This window comes from Marmota marmota, unplaced genomic scaffold (assembly GCF_001458135.2).
Source record: "Marmota marmota marmota unplaced genomic scaffold, marMar, whole genome shotgun sequence".
NCBI classification, from domain to species: Eukaryota; Metazoa; Chordata; class Mammalia; order Rodentia; family Sciuridae; genus Marmota; species Marmota marmota.
Window position 1 is genome coordinate 5,261,625 of NW_026000048.1, and position 26,048 is coordinate 5,287,672.

The 26,048-nt window shown below is 40.7% G+C and overlaps 2 protein-coding genes, 2 long non-coding RNA genes and 1 pseudogene across 4 annotated transcripts in view; all 5 read right to left on the minus strand.

Annotated features, from left to right (window-relative positions):
* Positions 1-26,048, minus strand: part of LOC107150203 (aldo-keto reductase family 1 member C1-like) — a 261,714-nt gene that overhangs the window by 131,213 nt on the left and 104,453 nt on the right. The window lies entirely within an intron of this gene.
* LOC107150202 (aldo-keto reductase family 1 member C3-like) overlaps positions 1-26,048 on the minus strand; it is a 204,112-nt gene that overhangs the window by 108,731 nt on the left and 69,333 nt on the right. The gene's annotated exons all lie outside the window — the stretch shown is intronic.
* LOC125619550 lies at positions 3,627-8,744 on the minus strand. Its single transcript, XR_007351083.1, has 3 exons — positions 8,622-8,744; positions 6,004-6,007; positions 3,627-3,637 (listed from the first exon to the last, which is right to left on the minus strand). It is a non-coding gene; the product is annotated as an uncharacterized LOC125619550 (long non-coding RNA).
* LOC107150279 lies at positions 16,648-21,163 on the minus strand (annotated as a pseudogene).
* LOC125619549 lies at positions 22,572-25,985 on the minus strand. The gene is made up of 2 exons (XR_007351082.1): positions 24,701-25,985; positions 22,572-23,963 (listed from the first exon to the last, which is right to left on the minus strand). It is a non-coding gene; the product is annotated as an uncharacterized LOC125619549 (long non-coding RNA).

Here is a 26,048-nt window from a genome sequence, read left to right on the forward strand (position 1 = left end):
ATTTCTACAAGAAATGCCGTTGGGATTTTGATTGGCATTGCATTAAACCTATAGAGAACTTTTGGTAATATCGCCATTTTGATGATGTTAGTTCTGCCTATCCATGAACAGGGTATATTTTTCCATCTTCTAAGATCTTCTTCTATTTCTCTCTTTAGGGTTCTGTAGTTTTCATTGTATAAGTCTTTCACCTCTTTTGTTAGGTTGATTCCCAAGTATTTTATTTTTTTTGAAGATATTGTGAATGGAGTGGTTGTCCTCATTTCCATTTCAGAGGATTTGTCGCTGATATACAGGAATGCCTTTGATTTATGCGTGTTGATTTTATATCCTGACACTTTGCTGAATTCATTTATTAGCTCTAATAGTTTCTTTGTAGAGCCTTTTGGGTCTGCTAGCTATAGAATCATGTCATCTGCAAATAGTGATAATTTAAGTTCTTCTTTTCCTATTTTGATGCCTTTAATTTCTTTCGTCTGTCTAATTGCTCTGGCCAGTGTTTCGAGAACTATGTTGAACAGAAGTGGTGAGAGAGGGCATCCCTGTCTTGTTCCAGATTTTAGAGGGAATGCCTTCAGTTTTTCTCCATTCAGAATGATGCTAGCCTGAGGCTTAGCATAGATTGCTTTTACAATATTGAGGTATGTTCCTGTTATCCCTAGTTTTTCTAGAGTTTTGAACATAAAGGGATGCTGTACTTTGTTGGATGCTTTTTCCGCATCTATCGAGATGATCATATGGTTCTTATTTTTAAGTCTATTGATGTGGTGAATAACATTTATTGATTTCCGTATAGTGAACCAGCCTTGCATCCCAGGGATGAATCCTACTTGATCATGGTGCACAATTTTTTTGATATGTATAAACCACATTTTCTTTATCCATTCATCTATTGAGGGACACCTAGGTTGAATCCATAATTTAGCTATTGTGACAGTAGCTGCTATAAACATTGATGTTTAAGTTCTTTTGGTATAAACTGAAGAGTGGGATACCTAGGTCAAATGGTGGTTCCATTCCAAGTTTTCTGAGGAATCTCCATACAACTTTCCACAGTGGATGCAGTCCCACAAGCATCCACTATGGAAAAGTTCCTTTTTCACCACATCCTGGCCAACAATTACTTTTGCCTATATTCTTAATGATTGTCATTCTCAATGGAATAAGATGAAATCTTAGTGTAGTATTGATGTGAATTTCTCTAATTGCTAGAGATGTTGAACTTTTTTTATATATTTGTTGACCAATTACATTTCTTCTTCTGTAAAGTGTCTGTTCAGTTCCTTAGCCCACTTACTGATTGGGTTATTGGGTTTTTTGTTTTGTTTTGTTTTGTTTTTGATGTAACATTTAGTATTGTAACTTTGATTTGCAGAAAGAAATTGATAGTTCTTGTACACTACCCATGGACCAAGACCACATTGTGCGAGGCAACATTTGCAATCGTGGGCAAAAACACACTGAAATTGTCTATCATTTTGAATCCTGGTTTTCTCCATTGCATGCTTTCACTGGTGCTTTAGGTAATTGACTTTTTATACAACTTGTATAGTGATAATTCACCAAAATTCAATGATTTTTTTGATGTTTCCATGGGAAAACTAGAGATTTTCTAATCCAACATTTTCTCACATCACTCTATATTCTACATTTCCAAGTGACTTGTGAGATTCTTTTCTATGAATGCATCCTCATTGACATAAATATTTACAAATATATTGTAATTAGGATTGTGTCTGCTTTTTTTCTTAATGCTAATCATGACTCCAGCTATGGCATTAAATAAAGTACTCAAACATTCCTTTTTGTCTACAGCATGTAATTATCAAAAGAACATTTGGTGGAAGGAAGAACAGCAGAGTAGAGAAAGGGAATCAAGAGGAAGAAGAGAGGGAAAAAAGAAGGCATGGGAAAGTAACTAGGAAATGAACTCTACCCTATTATGTTATTTCCATGTACACATATATGAAAGTAAATCCATACATCAAATCATCCTCATATATACATGTACAAATAGACTATCTGAATTAAAATAACAATAATAGAAAGAAAGTCAGGACAGTAGATCAAACAGATCTGAGGAAGGAGAAGAGAAAGAATGGGGAAAGGATTTAGGAATGAGATTGATCAAATGTTATGTGCATATATAAATTTGGCATCATGAATCCCACTATTATGTATAATCATATTCACACACACTCACACACACACACACACACACACACACACACACACAAAGAAAAACAACTTTGTATGTTCCAAGCAGAGAAGTGCCCAACTCATCCTCTTCAATCTGACTCCTCATGCTCCTTCCAGGATGGATCCCCTCTGCCTTCTTCACAACCAAGTGAAAGGAAAATCTCATTCCCCAGTTTCCAGGAGCTCTGGTCCTTGAGCTGCAGGAAGGGAGCCCTTGGCTTGCTGCTCCTCTCTGCCATGTGTGCATCGTCTTGCAGACTAACAACCATCATCTAAATGCAATATGTTTTCTGATTATTCCATGGGCTAGAGAAGCATTGACTAATAAATATCAATTGTATTTTCCTAAAGTCTTAGAAATCTTATCTTTTCCAACCCCAGGAATGTGTTAGCATCACCAAACCCCAGCTTACAAGCTGGTACCAAATTAGTCTTTGTTTATAATGAGTAAAAAAAAAACTAATCATAAACATAAAAGAATGAATACAGAACCTTGAGAAAATAAACTTTTTTTCCAAAAATTGATGAGTGCTGTTTTTACTGGACTGGTCAACTTTGCTGTAGCTGAATGTCAGTTGATAGGAAGGATGAATTAACAACAGAAGTGATGTATCCAATCAGTAGCTGTCTCCTGCATCACTATCCATGTGAGGGATACAAATAGAGGTCATTTCAAATGTGTCCATGTTAATATTCATCAGAAAATGGATAATTTCAGTGGTCAGAAATACTAAAATGAGAAAGAAAAATATGTAACATAGACTCAGTGACTCCATTTCTGTAAGGATAAAGAAGAGCTCCATTATATTTCCTGAGTGGTTGTAGAATCTGCCATTTGTACGTGTATGAACGTAGTTTTATAGGAGATGGTTTTTTAGTTATAACTAAATTATTCAAATTCTACTCACCTGCCAAGAACAGAACATAAATAACTGACAGAGAAAGAATTCACTCAGCTCCTCCTTAGCTCCCAATCTACCAAATCAAAAACTCCTTTCTTATTTTAAATTCTCAGTGAAAGCAAAAACAGATAGTACCACGTTTATTCACTTACTTTGTGGAGGAAAACACATCCATTTATGCCATGTTTAGTATAAGGATAAATTCACATATTGACCAGTACAAAAGTTATTTTAGTTGTATAGTACATTGTTAGCAATCTTACTTACATTTAACTAACTCATTAATTATTTGCTCACTGCCCATCACACACAATATGGTGTTAGATTCAGATAATGAAAGAATGTTGTTTATAAGATATACATGCAAATCCCCAGAGTTCACCATACATTATTTAGATCTCTATAATTTAGAAATAATACAACAGAAAATCATTACCTCTTAAAATATAATAGGAAACAAGTGTTGGGAAAAGTATAACGGCAGCCGTACCCCAGAGAAAAACCCCAACATGGTGCCTAAGGACCTTCTCTTCCTACTTTCCCCCCCTTTTTTTTTCATTGGCGCAAATAGTTCCCGCAGGTGTGAACTCTCCTGCCGGAGCCAATTTCAAATCTCACTGGCGGGGAACCTTAGCCCCAATAAGAACTAATTCCTGGGCTCCGGAACTGATATCTGGAAGAACTTGCCAATGAACGGGTGGCCTGCCATTTATCTAAGCCCTGCCATCTCTCCTTAGATCTATATAAGCACACAGTCTTTTGCAATAAAATTGGAATTCTCCCCGGCAAAGTGTCTTGCATGGAGGATTCTTTCATTCTGGTGCCAAAACCCGGGATACGGGTGAGCTCTTTCTAAAAAGAGGCCCCGTCCCCGGCTCCACTAAGACACTCCGCCCTGGTCCACTCTTTCAGATGCTGGCTCCCTGCACTCACCACTGATCTGGCTTAGGTAAGTTCTCCCTCCCCGGCTTGCCAACTGTCTTCGGGCTAACAGCAGGAACTGTGACCGTGATTGTCAGGCACACTCCTGACACCCGGTAGGGAGGAGGCAACCCACCCCACTAAGACCTTCACAGGCTGCAGTGGACCCTCTGGTGATCCTCTTCCCTTTGGGGCATGAGGCTTCTGGGTTTGGACGAGAGGCTTCTCGGTTTCTTCCTCCTCCACCGGAGCTACGTCCCGCTGCAGCTGCTTATGAAAATCATAGAACCAATCCCAACCACCCCACGGGCCCACACGCTGTCCCGGAGCAGGATCCACTATGGGATTACAACACCCCTGGAGGCTTACAGTCTCGTGACATTTTTGCATCCTGCCTCTTGGTGGGCCTAAAGCAGGCCACACGCAAGGCCGTTAATTTTCAAAAGGTGCAGGAGGTCATTCAAAAGAAGGAAGAAACACCTTCAGAATTCCTGGATAGACTAACCAAGGCCCTCCAACAGTACACAAACCTCGACCCAGAAACCCCTGATGGCTGTCATGTCTTAATGACATATTTCCTGGCCCAAAGCTACCCTGACATTAAAGCCAAGCTTAAGAAGCTTGAACAGGGCCCTGCTACTCCTCAGACCGAAATCCTCGTGGTCGCTTTCAAGGTTTTCCATGGTTGAGAGGACGAAAGCAAACGCCGTAGGCAGAGGGCTGAAAACACCAAATTCCAAATGTTGACCCAGGTCATTCAGAAAAGTTCATCACCACACAGTCCTAATAATACACCCCCTGGAGCTTGCTTCAAATGTGGTAAGGAGGGACATTGGGCCAGGGCTTGTCCTTCGCCTAGGACACCCTCCACCTCCTGCCCAAAATGCCAGCAAAGGGGGCACTGGGGGGCAGACTGCCCAAAAACCCGGAGGGGAGGTTGGTCAGCCACCTTGCAACCCCAGCCTCTCCTGGGCTTGGCAGAGTAGGATTGACGGAACCCTGGGCCTTCCCTCCTGACTATTACCATCAAGAAGCAAGAGCCTAGGGTCACCTTCCTGGTGGATGGACGCTTCATTACCTTCCTCTTGGATACTGGTGCCACTTTTTTGGAATTGAGGGAATATTGGGGTCCTACCACACCCTCAAAAACTCCTATTGTCGGGGTAGGAGGTAAACAGATTTTTCCTTGAACCCCCCTCCCATTATCATGTTATATGCAGGGATCCCTTTTGTCCTTCACACACTCCTTTCTCATTATGAGCCATTTCCCCATTCCCCTTCTGGGAAAGGACATACTCTCACTATTGAAGGTCACCATTCACATATCACCCTTCATCTCCCCCGCCTCTCATTTCCTCATGATGATCCTAGGGACAGATGCACCTCCATCATACACTCTCCCATGACTATCTAAACCAGTTAATCCTGGGGTTTGGGACACAACTACACTCTCTATGGCTAAATGCAGTCCTATTCATATTGTCTTACGGGACCCTTCAAGATATATTAGTCAACCACAATATCCACTTACAACCACAGCCCTCCTTGGATTAGAACCCATCATCCAGGATTTATTACAGAAGGGGTATCTTAGGCCTACACAATCTCCTTTCAACACCTCCATTCTGGCAGTTAAGAAACCTAACGGGTCCTACAGACTGGTTCAAGACCTTCGCCTCGTCAACTCCTCTGTGGTCCCCATCCACCCGCTAGTGCCCAAACCCTACACCCTCCTCTCTCAGATCCCTGCTACTACTACCCACTTCTCAATCCTAGATTTAAAGGATGCCTTCTTTTCTATTCCCTTGTCCTCAGAATCTCAGGATATCTTTGCTTTTACGTGGACTGATCCTCGCACCCGTCATTCTCGTCAGCTTACCTGGACTGTCCTCCCACAGGGATTCTGGGCTATTCCCCATCTCTTTGGCCAAGTTCTTGCCCAGGACCTCACATCCTTCCAACCCACCTGTCCTGACTCTACTCTCCTTCACTATGTCGATGACCTTCTTCTATGTAGTCCCTCTTTGGAACACTCTCAATCCCACACTGCCCAGATTCTCAATTTCCTAGTTGATAAGGGATATAGGGTGTCTCCCCACAAGGCCCAGGTTTCCCAGTCTACTGTAACCTACCTTGGTTTTTGCCTTGCACTGGGGAAAAAGGAAATAACACTCGATAGGAGGCAACTCCTCTCTAATCTTCCGGTGCTTCATACGAATGCCAAAATACTATCATTCCTAGGACCAGCAGGTTATTTTAGGGCCTGGATCCCAAATTACTCTCTTCTAGCCAAACCCCTGTATGACCTAGTAAAGGGACCCCGTGGTGAATCTCTTGCCTTCTCTCCCCGCTACCACTTCCGCAGACTTCAGCAACTCCTCTTAAAGGCACCCGCCCTTCACCTTCCTGATCTTTCAAGACCATTTCATCTATATGTCCATGAAAAAGGGGGGCAAGCACTTGGGGTCTTGGGTCAAAACTATGGGCCTGCATTTGCACCTGTGGCATATTTGTCCAAGCAATTAGACCCTACCATCTGTGGTGTGAGTGGCTCGTGATTTTGTGCCCAGCCAGACTGCGGCATTTGGTGGTCCGTGCGGGGAACATCTAAAGCTTGGAGGTAAGTGAAATTGCTCACCCCTGAGGGAAGGTGAGAAAATGGGTGACCATTTCAAAAAGCAATGTGTTCTTGTTTTGATTTATTTTGTTTTTATTTCAAGTTGCCTGTTCCTAGAACTTTCTCAGGCAAACTGGGGAAAATGGTTGACTCAAGGTTTAAAGTTCCTTACCCCCGAGGAAGAGAAATTGTTAGAGGAAGGAGACACCCCAGTAAGACCAAGAACAATAAGGGCATATGTTGATACAATACAAAAATGTAGCCCATGGCTTTTTAAAGACAAGTTATTAAGTATATCAATGGGACCATCATGGTATCCTATAGAAGGATTTTTCTTCAACCAGAAAAAGATGGCTAATTCTGTTTACTATACTTGTCTAAGATCTTGGTTTTTACAGACATATGATTAATTTACAAAGCTAAAGTGTTAAAATATCAACCACTAAATATAAAATCAAGTACTCTTTACTTATTAAGTTACATAAGGTAATATATTTAAACATTATGTGTGTTTTCATAAATTGGTAAATGGAAAAAATGTTTAATATTGCTTTGTGTCTGTGTCTTTGCTAAAACAAGGTTACTAAGAGTTAAAATTCTATCATGTGTAATTTATATACAAAGAGTATAAGAAGTTTTAGTTGGGTTTCAATTATAGTATTATAGTACCATAAAAAAAACATGAAAGTATTTCATCTTATTAAAGTGGAGTAATTTGTCTAAATCAGAAATTTTATAAGAGTTGTTTTCAGAATGTGAATTTATAAAAAGGGTTAATGGTTAAAAAAGAGATATAAAAAGATTCAAGATGTGGAAATATATTTTAATATAAAAGGTTAAAGGAAAAAGAAATGTTTCTAGATGAGATAATCTCTGTGTGGTAAAGTAAAAAGTTGTAAAATGCCATTTAAAAAGATTCTGAGGAAACTAGACTTACTTTAAAAGCTGGAGAAAGGAAGAAAGAAGAAAAAGATATTTGTACATGGCAGATTGAGACAAAGCTTCTTAATGGAGTTAAAAAAAAAAAGCCTTTGGTTGAAGGGCGGGAAACCTTTTTTTTTTTTAACTATAGACTTTTTTCAGATAACATCCACTGAGTCATAACAAGCCCGGCAGTATGATGGCCTAGATGCAGAGGGAACAGCTCCTTGGTGAATGATAAGTATTCTTCAGACTATAAAAGGAACTTCCAGTTGATTTCACCAGTGGAAAAATTGAGGACAACAGGTGAACAAGCTTTTTCTATTTTTACATACAAAGATCACTTATGGGTAAATGACTCAGTGTTGAACAGACTTCAGCTTTATGCTGGAGTCAGTAGCATGTGATCAAGTTGTGTGTTGGCCTTGGGGGTGGAGGGGTGAGGTGGGCGCTAAGCCTTTTTTAAAGATTTTTCAGGTACCCCTCACTAAGGCATCGAAGGCTTAAAGTAGGACAACTGGAGCCTTCCTGTGGCAAGAGAGACAACAAAGCACTATTATACTAAGGTCAATAAGAGTGGTTTTGGCCTCAGCCTAATTTTTATTAGTAATGAGGACTTGCCTCAACACCTTCTGGCATGCAGCATCCAGAAGAATGCTCCTGGGCTTACCTTAATATTTGAATAGCTGTTTTTATAGCAGCTTATGAAAAAGCCCAGATCTCAAGTGGTGTTTGAGGGGAGGGAAAGGGGGAAAGTGGGCAACCAGTTTTCCCTAGCTTTTCCAGAACCTGTTTAAAGCAAGGTCTCCCCACAAGTGACTTCTCTGCCACATCGCCACCCCCTGCCTTTGGTCTAGCACAGACCCTTCACCCCTCACCTCAATGCAGCTAGTAGCTTGGATCCTTGTGGGCATGCTGCATAATCGGTTTCAAGGTAACCATGGTGCTGAGGTCTGGTGGGTTGCACTACTTTAGAAGAGGCCACTAATCTATAAATTTTTAACAGAATATTAAAACCACAGAAATAGCTGTTTTTTATGTATATACACTTATCCAGTGACTAAAACCAACTTAAACCAGTACATAGAGAAATGTCAAGAATGTAATATTGGGTGGGAACATGACTTGTCAGCTTAAGAAGATAGGCTTTAGCAGTGGAGAGGATCCTGATGGATTAGGGTGGGTCCAGGTTTAGGGTGTATCCTGCTGGGAATAGGGAGTATCCTGCTCCTTGGGTTTAGGGCGGTTCCAGGTTTAAGGTGGACCCTGCTGGGAATAGGGCGTATCCTGCTGCCTCAAGCACCCGCCCGCTCCTTGAGTTCCCGTTGAGTTCTCCCGGGATTCAGAGAGTATTTTGGGATGCAGAGCCCAGTGGAAGTGTGGATTTTGCCCAGAACGTACATGTAGAGTGCCGGTGTGAGTTCGGGAATAAAGAATTGCTGTTTGAATCTACAAGGCTGTGAGTGGCTCGTGATTTTGTGCCCAACCAGACTGCAGCACTGTGGGTGGGCCCCTTGCTTAAGAGCTCTGGCTGCTGGACAAATTTTACACAAAGAAGCCTCTAAGCTGACATTCGGGGCCCCTTTAACTATCCACTCCCCACATCATTTGAAGGATCTTTTAGCTTATAAGGGCCTTCAAACCCTTCCTATCCAGAGTCCTGTCACTCCTCACTTCCTTTCTGGAAAACCCTAATATTATGTTCTTCCCCTGCCCTGCACTGAACCCTGCCTCACTGCTCCCCACACCAGACACACCAGCTCATAATTGCTTGGAAACCTTGGATGATTTCCTCCCCTGTCATTCTTCCATTTCTGAGGGACCACTCACCAAGCCTGACCTTATCTGGTTCACTGACGGCAGTTCCTTTAGGCAGAATGGCACTCATTACTCTGAATATGCTGTAGTTTTGGCCACTGAGATTATAGAGGCCAAAGCTCTGCCTTCAGGAAGTACCAACCAGCAGGCCGAACTTGTAGTGGCCACTCATGCCTGCCTTCTAGCACAGGGCAAATCCCTCACCCTTTACACTGACTCAAAATATGTCTTCATATTCTATTATCCCATGCTGCAATATGGAAGGAGCGAGGCCTACTTACCACTAAAGGTAATGCAATCACTAATTCGGCTCTTATAACCAATTTGATAGGGGCCTCCCACTTACCCATCCAGTTGGGAGTTGTCCACTGTAGGTCCCATCAGAAGGACGGCTCTCTCATCACTGAGGGCAATGCCAAAGCTGACCAGGCGGCACGAATGGCTGCTACCACTTCCAATTATGGCCCCCCTGGGGGACATATAATGGCCACTTTAGACAGCTCATCTGAAGCCCCTACTTCTTCCAGTAAGAACAAGGATCTTTTCAAGTTCCTTCATACTCTATTCCATTCCAATTCTCAGTCTTTAACCCTCTTTTTACAGAGCTTCTTCTCCCTCACCCCCTCTGACAAAGCCATGCTCCAAAATATAGCCTCTAATTGTCAGATCTGTCAGCGGACCAACCCTCATACTCCTTTAAGGCCTAAACCGTTTCCCTCCAACCAAGCCCGGGGACATATTCCTGCTGCTGACTGGCAAGTAGATTTCACCAACATGCCTGCAGTACGGCTCACTAAATACCTCATTGTCTTTTTGGACACTTTCTCTGGTTGGGTTGAGGCATTTCCCACTTCCAATAAAAAGGCTTCCACTGTAGCTTCAATCTTACTGACAGACATCATCCCCAGGTTTGGTATGCCCACTTCCCTACAATCCGACAATGGCCCTGAGTTTATTTCTAGGATCACACAAAAGGTCTCTCAAGCCCTCTCCTTCAAGTGGCATTTCCACTGTCCATATCACCCCCAGGCTTCAGGGAATGTGGAAAGTGTAAATTGGACTGTGAAGGAAGTCCTTACCAAATTGACAATGGAATTAAACTTAGACTGGGTCAAACTCCTTCCCTTGGCTTTGCTTCAGATCAGAGCTCTCCCTAAGAAACCATCTTTACTGTCTCCCTTTGAGATAATGAATGGAAGACCTCTTATACCACCTGGGTTGGTCATTTCACAAGGACCTCTCACACGAGATTTGTCTTTGGCTCTCTTGTTTCATATCCGCTCGGAACTCTGGAAATATCAGGACTGGCTTCTTCCGGACCCAGACTCCTCTCCAAACACTCTTCCCTTAACACCTGGGAGTTTAGTCTATTATAATACCCCAGAGGGGAAAGGGCCTCTTGCCCCCAAATGGGAAGGCCCCTATCCTGCCATTCTCTGTACCCCCACCACCGCCAAACTCTCCTTACCAGACAACCATCTCACCCCCTGGATTCACATTTCTAGGTTGAAGCCATATCACCAAGAGGCCCCACCTGCTGAAGACAGGACCACCCCAGAGAAACTCCAAGAGTCACCTCCTGAACCTCCCCTTTACTCCTGCTCTCCACACCAATCTCACCCCTTTAAGTTGCGGCTCACACAGTGTTCCCCGCAGCCCAATTCCTCTTAAAGAAGGCACAATGAGCTTTCCCGACACCCTAGTCCTCTCTCTCTGCTTGTTTTTTGTGCTCTTCTTGTTTTCTGTGCTCTGTCGGGACTGGTCTTTACCCTCCTCTCCTACCATGTACCAATTCACTCTTCGGGAATGATACTCGGAACATGGCATGCAGAACGTCCGCATAGTGGATGTAACTACTCGCTTCATCCACAACTGCACCTCTGTTTCCCTAAAATTGTCACCTTCCAGGACCTTCATTCCCGGTAGCTGGAACTGGCCTTTTATTTGCTTCCTTTTTGGTCAAACCAAAGACTATTGCCACTGGTGGCCTGAGAAAAATAATGGGTGCCCCTATTGGTCATGTAGGCTCCATGATGAACATGGTAGTTATTCTTACCACTCACTTGGCTACCCTGAAGGGTGGACTTCTAGTTACCTCAAATGGCATAAGGACTCTTCATCTGATAACAATGGATGGTATACTTTAGATATACCTGACCCCAAGGCCAAACGTTGGGACTAGGTTGAGTTTGCTGTCTATGCTCGGACAACCTCAGTCAGACCCACAGGGTGGATGATTGTTGGCCACTCCCTGATTACGCCACCTAAAGCAACCATCCAGGTAGTCGAACACATCAAGGAGTCAGAATCAAAACTTCAAGATCTTATCCTTAGCCCATCCAAAGAGGATTGATAGTCTTCAAACCCCTCAGGCCCCCCTCCCACATGGCTCAATTTGTTACACCAAACTCTTTGATTATTAAACTCCACCCCTCTTTCTGTGCCTACTTCTCAGTGCTTCCTCTGTGCTTCACTTAGTCATCCACTTCTAGCAGTAGTCCCATTAGCAGCAGAAAATATTTCAGCAAAAACCTACAATTTCTCTAAGAAAGGACAACCCCTACATATGGCACGTATCCCACTATGGGAAAGTTATTCCACCAATACTTCATTTCCTTTCATCTGTTTCCACCTGCCAACAAGGAATCTTTTACCCATTTGTTCCTTGAGCTATGCACCCCATTGAGCCCTGCATTTTTGCAACCTGGACATTTCCTCTGGTGTAACAGGTCTTTAAGTACCTCAATGACCAATGTCTCTGGCACCTGTTTCTTGGATACTGTAGTTCCTCAGCTGTCTTTGTATACTCCCACCAAATTCCGACAGTTGGCCCTATCTTCCCGCACCTGTAGGGGAGTCTTTCTGCTGGTTCTGGTAGGCCTCACTTTAACAAACTCAGTGGTGAGTCTCGGACTCTATGGTGGAGCTATAGGTCATGCTCTATGGGCATCCAATGACCTTCCACAAAAACTGCAAGAAGCGCTTGATACCAGTGCTGAGTCTCTGGGCTCCTTGCAGTGGCAGGTTACTTCATTGGCACAAGTGGCTTTACAGAACCAAAGGGCGATTGATATTCTCACTGCAGAAAAAGGGGGTACATGCCTGGTCCTCAGAGAGGAATGTTGTTACTATGTTAATGAGTCTGGCTAATAGAAAAGAATGTTGTTAAATTGCAGGAATTATCGACCCAATTGCTCAAACCCACCTCCTCTAATCCCATAACGGGGTCCTTCCAATCCTCTCTGCCACGTACTTGCTACCTCTCTTGGGGCCCCTTATTGGGATGCTCCTTTTTTGTGCTCTCTTGCCCTGTATAATGAAGTTCCTTCAAACCCAATTACAGAAAATTTCTAATCAAACTTTCAACCAGCTTCTGCTTAGGCACTACCAGCCTCTGATGACCGATGAACCCCTAACATCTTCAAGAGAACAGCTCACTCAGTGCTGAAGCTCACTACCAGGCACAATGGAATGCAACAGACATTGGACAGCAGGAGACAATGAGCCTGGAGAACCTCTTAATCTGCCACCCTGGATTCTTGAGCCTTTATGTCCTTTTAAGCCTCCTCATGCCCTTGGCCTCTTCTCTGTCAGTCCCCCAACATGGAACTTCTGCCAAAAACTGACCTTTGCTTTAATTTTTATCTTCATCCTGTTTTTGTTCTCTCTGATCTTCTTCAGGTGCTGGTGATGCCACGTCAAAGCAACACTTCCAATATTTCCTAGAGTCTCTGTTACAGGACCAGTGGCTGATACCAACAGTCTCCTCCATCCAGGACTGGTTCGATGCCATCGACGACTTGTGGCTTCAGGGAACCTTCATAGACTTCACCCCTATGGAAGTAGCTGTCTATAGCCACTGGGTTTTATTTCTGCCTGCCATGATATCCCCAGACCTGCCCCCCTAAACATTCCTCCACTTCCCCTTCTAGGCCCCACACTGCCCCCACACAGCAGGAAGCAGCTGGATCTGACCAATGACGCCACAGTTCCTAAGAAAACAAAAAGGGAGGAATGTTGGGAAAGGTATAATGGCAGCCGCACCCCAGAGAAAAACCCCAACATGGTGCCTAAGGACCTTCTCTTTCTACTTTCCCCTTTTTTTTTCCATTGGCACAAAAAGTTCCTGCAGGTGTGAACTCTCCCGCTGGCGCCAATTTCAAATCTCACTGGCGGGGAACCTTAGCCCCAATAAGAACTAATTCCTGGGCTCTGGAACTGATATCTGGAAGAACTTGCCAATAAACTGGTGGCCTGCCATCTCTCCTTAGATCTATATAAGCACACAGCCTTTTGCAATAAAATTGGAATTTTCCCTGGCGAATTGTCTTGTGTGGAGGATTCTTTCAACAAGAATTGCTGATTGCTTGCTACTTCTTCATTTGTATCTATATTAACAAAAATATTAGTAATGATAACAATGTATCTGCCAATATTTAACCATATGTCATCATGGATTGTCTTATCCCCTGTCAAACATAATCATATTCATTTCTATTATGAAGTAAATTTCTGATATGCAGAAAGGACATATATTCCTTGTTTATCCTCACTTATAATATATGTCTACTGCCAGAATCCATAACTATAAAGCATTGCAAAAAAGTAAAAAATTTTTTCATGACTATCAATTGTCTGCAACAACTTATTTTCTACACCCTTCTCTTGCATTTGAATCTTTCTTCTCATAAACTACTTTATCCTCTGCATTGAGATGTCTATATTTTCAAATTCAAAACCAAATGTTCTTCCAACAGCATCAATGGAAGCCTTTTGACAAACAACTGCGGTTTCTGGGTTCTGATCAAAACTGCACCGAAAAGAGGGAAAGACTTAAAAGTAAACAAAGGCACATGTCTACCAAAGTTACTTACAGCTGCATGACAATACATCGAAAATTTCTGTTCAGGCCATCTAGGTCTTTCATATTATCTCAGTCAACTCGAATCAAAAACCTATCACACAAGTATTAGAGTCTGTAAACAAGTCTGGATGGCACCTGGCAAAATTCCAGAGGGAATGGTTAATGTTAGAGTCTGTAAACAAGTCTGGATGGCGCCTGGCAAAATGCCAGAGGGAGTGGTTTGTGAAGTAAGGCCAGCGAGCCATTAAATGTGGAGATTTCTTATTGGTTGACTGCTGTATCTATTTTATGTTAATTAGATAAGCTGTGTGGAATGTATAAATACCGCTCCTGTCCTACAAAAGGGCTCCCACTCCTGCTGTATCAATGTACACAAGTTGTTCATCACCCCCTGGTTATTTTGCTGCAACCGGACTACGGCACACAAGTAGAAAGTTTTTAGCCTGTGTAGACTGCATATTACCAATCCTGGAAATCATATGAAACCAGAGTATTACAGAAATGTTTGAAATATCTGAGATTTTTCCAAAAGCTATTAAAAGACATCAAACACAACACTCACATGGTCAATAAATATCAGGTGAAAATTTAAAAGAAATCAAATTTCTTATGTCATATATAGAAACTGCACCAACTACATACAAAAATAGATCTCTAAAAGGAGCTGTAGCAAAATAATGTTATTCTAAGATGTCAGTGTCATGTATATAAGAGACCTCAAGAAATATAGTGGCAATATTATGAAATATAAAGGATAATTCGATAATTTTTAAGGATACAGTATGATTTCTATATCCCATCAATGGACAGTTAAAGCTCCTACAATGATTTTTGATCAATATTTTTAAGTCAGAAATTGGTAAAGTACTAATTTCATCCTGTTCAAAAAACAAAGGAGCTAACTCCAAGGATCACCTTCTTTGAGATATTCTACACATAGAAACAAATTTCATGAATTACTAACATACTGAAAAATGGATATATAAATCTTTGTAATTTCCTTAAGAAATGGCAAGAGAGTAAAATATTGATCATTTAACAATTGAGAAATTAGAAAAATAGCATTCTCTGAATTCTTTGAAATTTCTGTACATTTGAAAAGTCTCAAAACAGATATGAATTTTAAAGATTATCAAAACTGTAACAACTGTATGAAAAAATATAACAGAATTTATACAAATGCATTCATAGATCAGTTTATTGCAATATGTGTAAAAACTACATACATATTAGAAACTTATATCATACCAGGTATTAAAATACTTAATAATTCAAAAAGTATTTTCTCTCTGAACTTATTGAGAGTTCCAATGCAATATTAAGCAAACAAAGAAAATCTTCATAGAGATCAATAAAGTGATTCTATAGTCTTTATAATAGAAAAGTAGATAGAAATGGAATTTATGTTGCTGGAAGTTGAGCTAGTCATTTAAACATTATGTGTGTGTTTGCATTTTTGTTTCATATGATGATTAAAAATAGTGCATTTAAATTATATGTGGAATTAATTACTGTAGCACATTTGGAAAGAAATGTATTAAAATACTGTAGAGTTCCCAATATAAGTTAAAATATGAGACTCATCAACCATAAAGTCAAGGAATGAAGAGAAGAAACTTTGTTCATGAAAATATACAAAAGGAGAATAAAAGCACAGGTAGAATGCGGGAGACCATATTTCAACAAATACATCTGTACCTGAAAAACAAAATCCAGAATATATAAATGTGGTCAATTGTTTGCAAAAATGTTCCTCCCAATAATTAGTATCTCCTTGTCTCCAAGTTCTTTCCTAAGAGATGGTGTCTATTTCTGCACCTCTTGAGTCTTTCCTCGTCTCTAACTTGTATTGGCCATTAGAACTTGGCAGAAGCAGTGATGTGCCCATTCTGGGCCTAGGCATGAGAGTATCTGCAAGGATCCATTCACTGACTTGGGATAGTGCTATGTTATATGGTGAAGCCTGGGTCATTTCCAAAGGGAGGGGAAGGGAGCTCAGACACCCCCGACAACAGAGCAAGCAAGACTGAAGCAGAGGCATCCTGCAGGTGCCTACAAGAGTTGATTGCAAAACATGAGCAGGCAGTATAGGTGGAAGATATTCACTGAGTTCAGGCTAAGCCACAGCAAAGATTCAAAACACAGAATCATGAGATAAACAAATGTTCTTTGAATTAACCTCCATATGGAGTACGTTTGTTTTACAACTGCTCTAAGTAATGGTTCAATAAAATTCTCCTACTAGAAAATGAAAAGATCAACAAACCATTTAAATGGCAATTCATAAACTGAGAGTGGGCAAGTGAAACAACTCAAAATGGATAAATATTAATATATATTGAGGATTTGGGGAAGTGTAAAATAAAATCATAATTCATAGAATAAAAATCACCCAATCCAAATTCTCATTCCTGAAAAAAAGAAAAAAACTATAAATTTGTCATGTACAATGTTATATAAAACATGTCTAGCCATGATGAAAACAAAATATCTGTGCTTCATGCAATCCTAATTTTAAATGGCTAAACTGCATGCTCCATTTTGAAGAGAACTCACTTCTGAAAGCACCTGAAATCTTACATGCAAAGGACATGCTGGGGATATTGACTTGACACAATAACATACTTAGAGGTTTGAAAGAAGCACACATGTGAAGAAACCACATTCCCACAGCCCTCCTTTCTACCTGAATGTTCTCTTTTATTTCATTTTCCTTTAAACTCTGGGCCAGAACCACAACCCCTCGCTACAGCTGGTAGCAGAGGGCAATAAGGGCTGGGGATAGCTTGTACTTTTTTGCCAAGACACTAAGAACAGGATCATCCAAAAGAACTGGGGAGTTCTGGTCAACCCTGGAAGGAAAGACAGAGATGCTTAAGTGCCGAGGCCAAGTAAGTTAGGAGGCTTTCATAAATTCCCTTTTGGGGAGGTTGTGGTTTACTGTGGGTTGAATCCAAAGGCTTTCTACCACAGAGCCATAAGCCTAGTCCTTTTTATTTTGAGATAGATTGTCACTGAGTTTCTGACACTAGCCTCAAGTTTTGAAGTTTTTCTGCCTCAGCCTTCCAATTCAATGGTATGACAGCAAGCACCACTGTACCCACCCACAAAAGAGACTCAGGTCTCTTTGGACCACTCTAAACAGAGATCCTCAAATGCAGTCCCTGTACCAGCAGCATCAGTATCTTATGGGATGTTCCCAGAAAGGTAAATTCTCCACTATTCCAGGGTCACTTGAGAGTGACTTTTTGAACTCTGATTATTGCAGAACTATAAATAGTTCATCATTAATGGCATTTGAGGTCAACTCCCTGAGGTTCTCATTACCATTCTTTGTATCCTTGAGTTCCAAGAGCACCATAGGCAACTAGAACAATGTCTTTGGATTTGCAGAAGTCCAGCATTTCCTCTGGTTGGGATAAACATGATATTCTACCTGCAGTTGGACAAGGTAGAAGGTATCTGGTTCTAATCTTAATGTGAAAACAAAATTGCAAATAAAAGAAACTAAATTTTTAAAAAATTCAATTTGGACATTACATTGTGCCATAAATCAAGAATTTGGTCAAAGACTCACAGAACAAGTTTGACAGACATTTGGTCAGTATTCTGCAAGTGACATTTGGGTAAATTGAGTCACCAATAGAAAAAGAAAACACAGATTCCACAACTCAAGGAGCTTAGAATAATTCCCCCCAAACATAATTTCTATTAACAAGTCCCAATTTGAACCAGTCAATGTGGGACAAAGGGACCTGACCTGAAAATCTCGCCTATGCAAGGCAGTAACTTGCACAGTGGAGACTTGAAAAATCTGAAGAAATCCCACTGTCAGTCAACACTCAAGAGGTGAACCTGGGCAGAACTCTTAAAACTTCCATGGTACACCCAACAAGACTGGAAAGCAAGATGGGCATGCCATGCCCCTCCTCTCTGTGAAGATTCGCTCTCTCTTTGGGGAGTTTCACCTTTTGCTTTCTAATCACCCCATGCCTGCTGCTCTGAGCAACATGTCTGGTACTGTTCTAGTGTGATGCAAAAAACCAGTAACTTAGGACCACTCTGGATGCCTTGGCTCCTCGGCAGGCCCTTGATCTGTAAGAAGGAACTCAACTCTACCTCCTAACTGACTGAAAATGAGAATGTAAAACAAATTAAATGATATATAAGACAGTTTTAAAAAAAAGAGGTTTAATATCATGTGGAAAAGCTAAACTTTCTGTGTAAAAAGAGGTCAAGAAACATGAGAGAAGGAACATATGATCCTGAGTCCCATCCTGAGGATGGGAAGAACTACAAAAGATATTTCAGACACTTGAACACAGACTGGATTTAGATGAATGTGAGAGACTTACTGCTATCTTTATATGTAGTATTGTAAATGTGCTCCATGGGAGATCATCTTCATTCCTAGGATATGTTCCCTGAGCTCTCTAAAAGTGAATCTACAATTTACTTTGAAGAGATTTAGCAAAATATTAAACATATTTATGCCGATATACCTACATAAATCAATATCTCACAGTGATCTGTATAGTCAACAGTTTTAGACACATGGTGGAAAATATAGATGTCCAGTATCACACTCTGAACATTTTTTGTATGTATAAAAAGTTCATGATATAAAAATTCAGCATAAAATATTTTCAATTTTTAACATTTTTATTTGAAATTTATAGTGCTCGACCTCTACACATGAATTCATGAATTTTATAAGTTGTGTTCCAACTATAGACCATTACTCCATGACTGAAAGTTGTCAAAAAGTAGAGCACAGAACCATGCACAGAATATATTGGTCTACACAGTTGATTTGATATCTGGAAGCATATAACAGCAAGTAAGAGGGGCTCAGGCATAAGACCAACTAATTGTACAATCAGCTAAAAGTTCCTGAATGTGGTTTCATCCAGCATCACTATATCACCATACACAACTAACTTCCTCTAGTCCATTAACTCTCACAAGCTCTACTTTACTCTTCCTGTTAAGTGTTTCTGTGGGTCCAGAAGCTGAAATAAGAGATAACAAGGATGCAGGCACCCAACCTCCACACAAACCCTGACCACTGATCTCCTATTTTCTCTCTTTTCTTGCTCACTTCCCAATCCTATGTACTGGCCCTCTTTGCTACATACAATTCCCTCCACATAACATTCACCCATCCAGTCTCAGGTTATTCTTCATTGCTCAAGTACAAGCTCAATTTTATCCTGAAGTCTAATGAAAAACCACTCTCCTCCTAAATCACCTTTATATACCAGATGCTCCCTTAAACGGGGTACTATGACCATCCCCTCATTTTCACTAAGAATTCAAACAACAGACATAAAATTGAGAATCTTCCACACCCTTAAGATAGTGGCACTAAATCTAGACTCTTTTGTTCACAAAGACAAATGAACTGGTGCCTGGCAGTGCTGTAAAGACAAGGAAATGAAAAAGAAATGGCAGTGAGGCTCAGGGCTCTCACCTGGTTGCAGACAGGCTTATACTTGAGGCCTGGTTTATTCAGGATCATCTCCACCTGCCTGCGGTTAAAGTCAGACACCCCGATGGACCTGGCCAATCCTGCATCTTTGCACTTCTCCATGGCCTTGGGAGGAATGGATTGGGCAGAAGAATTGGTACAATGGAGTATGTCAATATAAAGGCAAGATAGAACTGTTAAGAGGAGCACTGTCAAGATATGACAACAAAGCTTATGAATTGATTATTAACAAGAGAAAAATGGTAAACATAGTAGGGCAAGGTATTGAGAGCCAGAAAAGGAATTCCTGTGTCCTTGGGAAATCAGACATCACTGCATGTGGAAGCAGGAGCTGCATGTCCTCACTGTCCTCAGTTCTTCTCCTCTATTTCCCTTGGTCATATTCCAATAATGTGCTCCTCCCCACCACCTAATAAAAAATCTATTCTAAACATAATAGACCCACAATTTCTAGACCCACAATTTCAGAAGAAAGCATACCTCACTGTCACCCTGTGGGCTTCCTGTGAGATCATTAATTAAGGCACTCACCTCCCATACAGCACAGAGATCCAGTGAATCATATATTAAGCTTCCGTTTTCATTTTTTTGGATAAAGCTCTTCCCCTGGCTGCAATAGAAGTGATCATAACAGCAATCTCACCAAATTCATATGTCCATGCACAACAAGGCTGCTAGAAACACTTAGAGGATGGGAGACTACAGCTCCTTGAAACACATGGAACAGCAGTCTATATTCACCTATTTCCAAATTCTTTACATTTGGAGGTGTAAGGAATACCTTCAGGTGTTTAGTTTCCTGTATTCTCTTACATCATATAATGTGTACATTTAATTTTATTTGTATATATGTTTGTATTTATACATACACACATGTATAATTAAGTAAGATATTCTCACGTCTCCTAATGGGGTCTTCTAATAGCTTATGTTATTTTTCCTATCCCTAGATATTGCCCTAGGCAAATGTGTCTCTTTCTCTGGGTAAGTCACTGGTTGCATGGGCTTGATCTCCAGCAATGATGGATTTCAGTGATGACACAGGCTGAAGAGTGGTCTTGATCTACCCAGATACATGTGGATCTAAGAATATGTATGCATACCAAAGATGGTCATTCAAGTTTCAATTCAAATTTGATTTGATGCTGGAAGATGAAGAGTCCTTATCAAATATGAATGACCTGAAACTTGAACAGCCCCAAAGTCATATTTCCCATCAGTGGAAAAGGCTAAGGCAAAAAGCAAGCAAATCTCTAGTAATGCAGACACAATGGATAAATAAACAGAGAAGATTCTGAGGATTACTTATAATCTTTCCAAACAAGAATGGACCAGTGCTGGTCAAAGAAAAGTGGACCAACAGCGGTTAAAAAGGGAAATGAAACTAGATTAATATATTACCCATATTTGGAGGATTTGTTTAACTTCATATTGAGACATGCATGTATCTATGCATTAAAAATGGTGATCACAAGGAAGATAGTCTCTTCAAGACTTGGGTTTCCATCCATCAGATCTATTCATGTAAACGGGATTGTATTTTTGTCTATTATTATTCAATCTATTGAACTATGGAAGAAATTAAAAATGACATAAAATTTTTATCAGATAATGACATTATGTAATCTCTGATTTATGTTCATAGATATTACAAAGCTATTGTTAGTCTCTCTCATGCATTCGCTTCATGAAATAAGAATTAATATTTTTTATTTAAAGAACTGAAGAAACACATTTTGAACATCTTAATAAACAAGACTCTTTAGCTATATCTTGTTTACTACAAAGAGAAATTTCCTACATTGTTCTTTGATAATGACAAACGAAATGTTGATATTCAGAATGATGACAAAAATTTAAAAAGTCAATCAGGAGATAATGAGTCCAAAATCTGCTCATAATTCTGAATCCATAAGCAATACAAAATCATACTGCTGATTAGAGAGTCAGAAACTTAAAGAACTTTAAAGTCATAAATTTGTAGACTCTGAGTAGGAATACATAATCTTTCTCTGTTTTTCTTAAAAAAATTGTTGTTGAATTGTTGATGGACTTTTATTTTATTCATTTATTTATATGCAGTGCTGAGAATCAAACTCAGTGCCTCACACATGTGAGGCAAGCTCTCTGCCACTGAGTCACAACCTCAACCCCCTTTCTCTGCTTTTGATACTGTATTTTTTGATACTGTATTTATAAACATTGTACAAATAATCGAATAATTTCTAAATAATTTAGGAAATAGCTAAAGATTGATTTTTAATGTCATGTGCAGAAGGAGTGACCTCTCAATCTCAAATTTTTTCCATGTCTTGTGCTAGTGCTATATTTATGGTAATGACCTCAAATCTACTTTGTCTGGGATTCTCCAAGTTAATGACAAAAAAAAATCTGTGCCACCCATCCTGCAGATAAAGTTCTTTGAAAAATGTACAAAGAACTCAAAAAGTTTCACAACAACAACAGCAAAAAAAAAAAATCAATGAATGGGCAAAGGAGCTATGTCAAAGAAGAGGTACAGTCAACAAGTACATGAAAAAATATTCAGCATCTCTAGTACTTAGAGAACCACAAATTAAAACTACACTGAGATTTCACCTAATTCCAACAAAAATGGTAACTCTCCAGAATACAGGAACAATAAATGTTGGTGAAGATGTAGGAGAAAAGGACACCCATAGGTTACTGGTGGAACTTCAAACCGATGAATCCATTCTGGAAAGCAGTATGGAGATTCCTCAAAAAACTAAGAATGGAACCACATTTTGACACTGATATATGGCTTCTTCGTATATATGCAAATGAGTGTAAATACAACAAAAGGAGACAGAAGCAAGGTGCAGAGGCAGAATGGCAGAAAGGCTCCTTGTCAAAGCTGCCAGTTTTATTTATATCAATAGGTTACATTGGGTCCCTGGCATCAGTAGTACATTATTGTCCGTGTGTCACTAGGCAGGTTACAGAGTTAGCAACATTATGCAGCTTATTAGTCAATTTCAAGCTGTAGTTTTAATGTGCAATGTTAGGAGCTTTGTGTAGCTCTCAAGAAAGTCCATTGTTACTGTTCTGTGGACAGATTCTGGCACAGCAGAGCTTGGTAAAATATTGTGGTTGTCTAACAAGAGTTTCTTTGTACCTGAGATCAAGGTCTAGGCTGATAAGACTCTAGCACAGAACTCCTCATTAAGGGTATTGCTACAAAAGCTAGGCATCCATGTACTTGGACAGAAATTTTCCTAGCAGCTAGGCATTGTGTGCCTTTGCAGAGAAAATTTCCCAGCTGCTAGGCATCCTTTTGTTTAATTAAACAAGTATGTGGCTTAGGGACCATTCCTGTTTTAGGTTGTCCAATACTACATATGGTCCTTACCCATCATTGGATGGTCTGACCTCAAATCGTCAGCCTCCTGTCTTAGGTTGGTACCATTGTAATTGAATCTTACCCGTCTTTGACTACCGGCCCAACACACTTAGCCATACTTGTGGATAACGACCATAGTGGTTTTTAACATACAGCAAAAACAACCTGCCACAAGCAGAAAGGAGGAGGATACAAAATGCTATGATATCAAGCCATTGACTGCTCCAAGTGAGAGATCCCTGGAAAAACTGTACCACAGATGACACCATCAGCAAAGATACCCTTGTACTAATTACAATTTGTTGTATCAGTTCATAATGCCTATAAGTGATACACAGTCCAGGTAAGTTCCACAAGCAGCTTAAAGCAGATGAATTCATTAATATGTCTATTTCTTCTTGAAGTAAATATTAATGCAACAGTTTGTACAGTTTGTGTGATAGCTATCGCAGAAGCTGTAGTAGCAACAGCAGAAATAGCAACAGCTGTGATGTTGTTAGCTGTATTTCTGAAGTCTCATTTGGATTTCAGTAATTTACATTTGAAATAGGCCTTAATGGTGCTCATTATTCATTAGCCTCCAGGTGTGGGAGAACCATTATTGAAGATGTAAGGATCTTTTTGGTCTGTAGAAATCAATTTAGTTAGTCTCTCTGGAATCAAAATTGGCTGCTGTTCTCCCTGTGGAAACACACAAACAGACCCCCGACTTCAGACAATCACTGGGTCAGGACCTTTAATGATAATAACTGTAAGCTGATGCAGCTGTGGTGAAAGCTGTTGAAAACTGGAGTTCAGCTGTTATGGATTTGAGATATTGCTAACCCTGCATTTATCCACAGGAATAGTGAGGAGTCCCATGGCAGCACCTGCAGCAAATAGGGAAAAACTGACGACTCATTAGTTATTGGCATTGGAAATGGCCAAACTTCAGGGACACCAGGCGCATCCTCTGCCGCCGGCTGTAGCGTTCCCAGACAGCCCCAGATGGCCCCAGGGAGTGTCCCGGACTCAAACTGCCACCGGGCACAGGGAGCAAGAGCCTGCGAGACTGTGGCTCCAGGTCAGGTCTGGGTTTGGGCTCGGGGCAGTGGCATCCCACCCCCGGGCAGGGGGCAGGGAAGGGTCGGTGGCCGCTGCCGCCGCTTGGAAAGTCCCTGCTGCGCTATGACTGGCTTGCTCACGTGGCAATCATGCCACTTCACTCACCCTCTGGTAACGAAAAGTATTTAGTAGTAGCCTTTTGTTGCAACTCCTTCCCTGATAGTCCTTCCTCCTCTGAACTTTCTTCCTCTTTCTGACTAGAGTTCGTGGGCTTTTATCAATGTATGCCCTAACTGTTCTTGGATTGACTGGGGTGCCTCCTTCCTTCAGCAAATTACTTAACACTCTTTCGGTTTGGTTCCATCCAACTTCTGATCCCATATTTCCATAACAAAGACAATACAACACACCAAGACAAAACAAGACAAAAACACACTGTATCAATCTTCTCCATTTTCTTGAAATGGCCATCCTTCCTCTCACCCTATCTGCTTCTAGGGACGAGCAGCTTTGCTCCCATCCTATCTATTTCTAGGGATGGGCAGCTGTCCTTGTCACTTACCTCCAAGAATCCCAGGGCTCCCCTTTATGGGCCACCATCTGCCGCAGTCTGGCTGGGCAAATAACCCGAGGTGACAAGCAACTTGTGAAGATTGAAACAAAAGGAGCCGTTTTATTACGAGACAGCAGAGGTATATATACCCAACTAATTACACACAGCTTAACTTAATTAACATCATCTAGATAGAGCAGTCAGTCATTAAAGAATCCTCATCATCTTAATGTCTCCCTGGCATTACTTCACAAAACACTCCTCCTGGCAAACTGCCAGGCACCATCTTGACATGGTTGTGGCCCACAACATGAATGGATAAAGAAAATGTGGTATATCTGCACAAAGGAATATTACTCAGACATAAATAGGAATGAATTTATGACATATGTCAGTAAATGGATGGATCTGTAAACTATCATGCTAAGTAAAATAAGCAGTTCCAATAAACCAAAGGTCAAATGTTCTGATATTTGGATGCTAACACATACAGGGGGGAAAGGAAAGGAAGAATAGAACTTCAGAGGATTAGACAATGGGGAATGAAGAAAAGGGAAGAGGAAAGGGAATGGGAAAATCAGTGGAATGAATCTGACTTAACTTTACTATATTCATATGTGAATACATCAAAATGAATCTCTATATCATGTACATCCACAAGCCTGGGATCCTAATTAGGAAAAGATGCACTCTATGTTTGTATAAACATGTCAAAATAGACTCTGCTGTTGGGTATAGCTAACTAAAAAGAACAAATTACAAAATCAGATTAAAACCTTTCTCTTCTTGGTGACAGGGATAGAACTGAGGGCACTGTGGAAAGGATAAGTGTCACTCATCCCACCAGGGTTCACAGACAAAATCTCCTGAGGAGGAGGAAGCCCTGCTTGGCAAAGCAGTGTGAGGGAGGGAGGTGATGTGGTTCAGCCTGTCACTGCTGGACCCTCCCCATAGGCATTTCTCAATAAGGACACTTTTCTTGAATGCACTCTCCAGGTATTCTTTTGGTCTTTTAGAAACTATGCCACTGCCCTGACACAACTGGACTATGAACATGGCTACAGAATACACAAATAAACTCCACTGTCTGTACCCTTTAAGGACTTTTAGTATCCTTGTGCATTATAATAATGTAAAAAATAAAAGTTTACAGATGCCAGTCAGGGGTAGGATTAGTAATAGGCTCTTGAACAAAGAGAAATGTGCTATGTGACCTCTGGCTCTCTGACTGTATATCTATATGACAGAGCTAAACACTTGCTGGAAATACACACACACACACACATTTGAATACACACACATATGTATGTATGTGTGTGTGTGTGTGTATAATATATATATATATATATATATATAT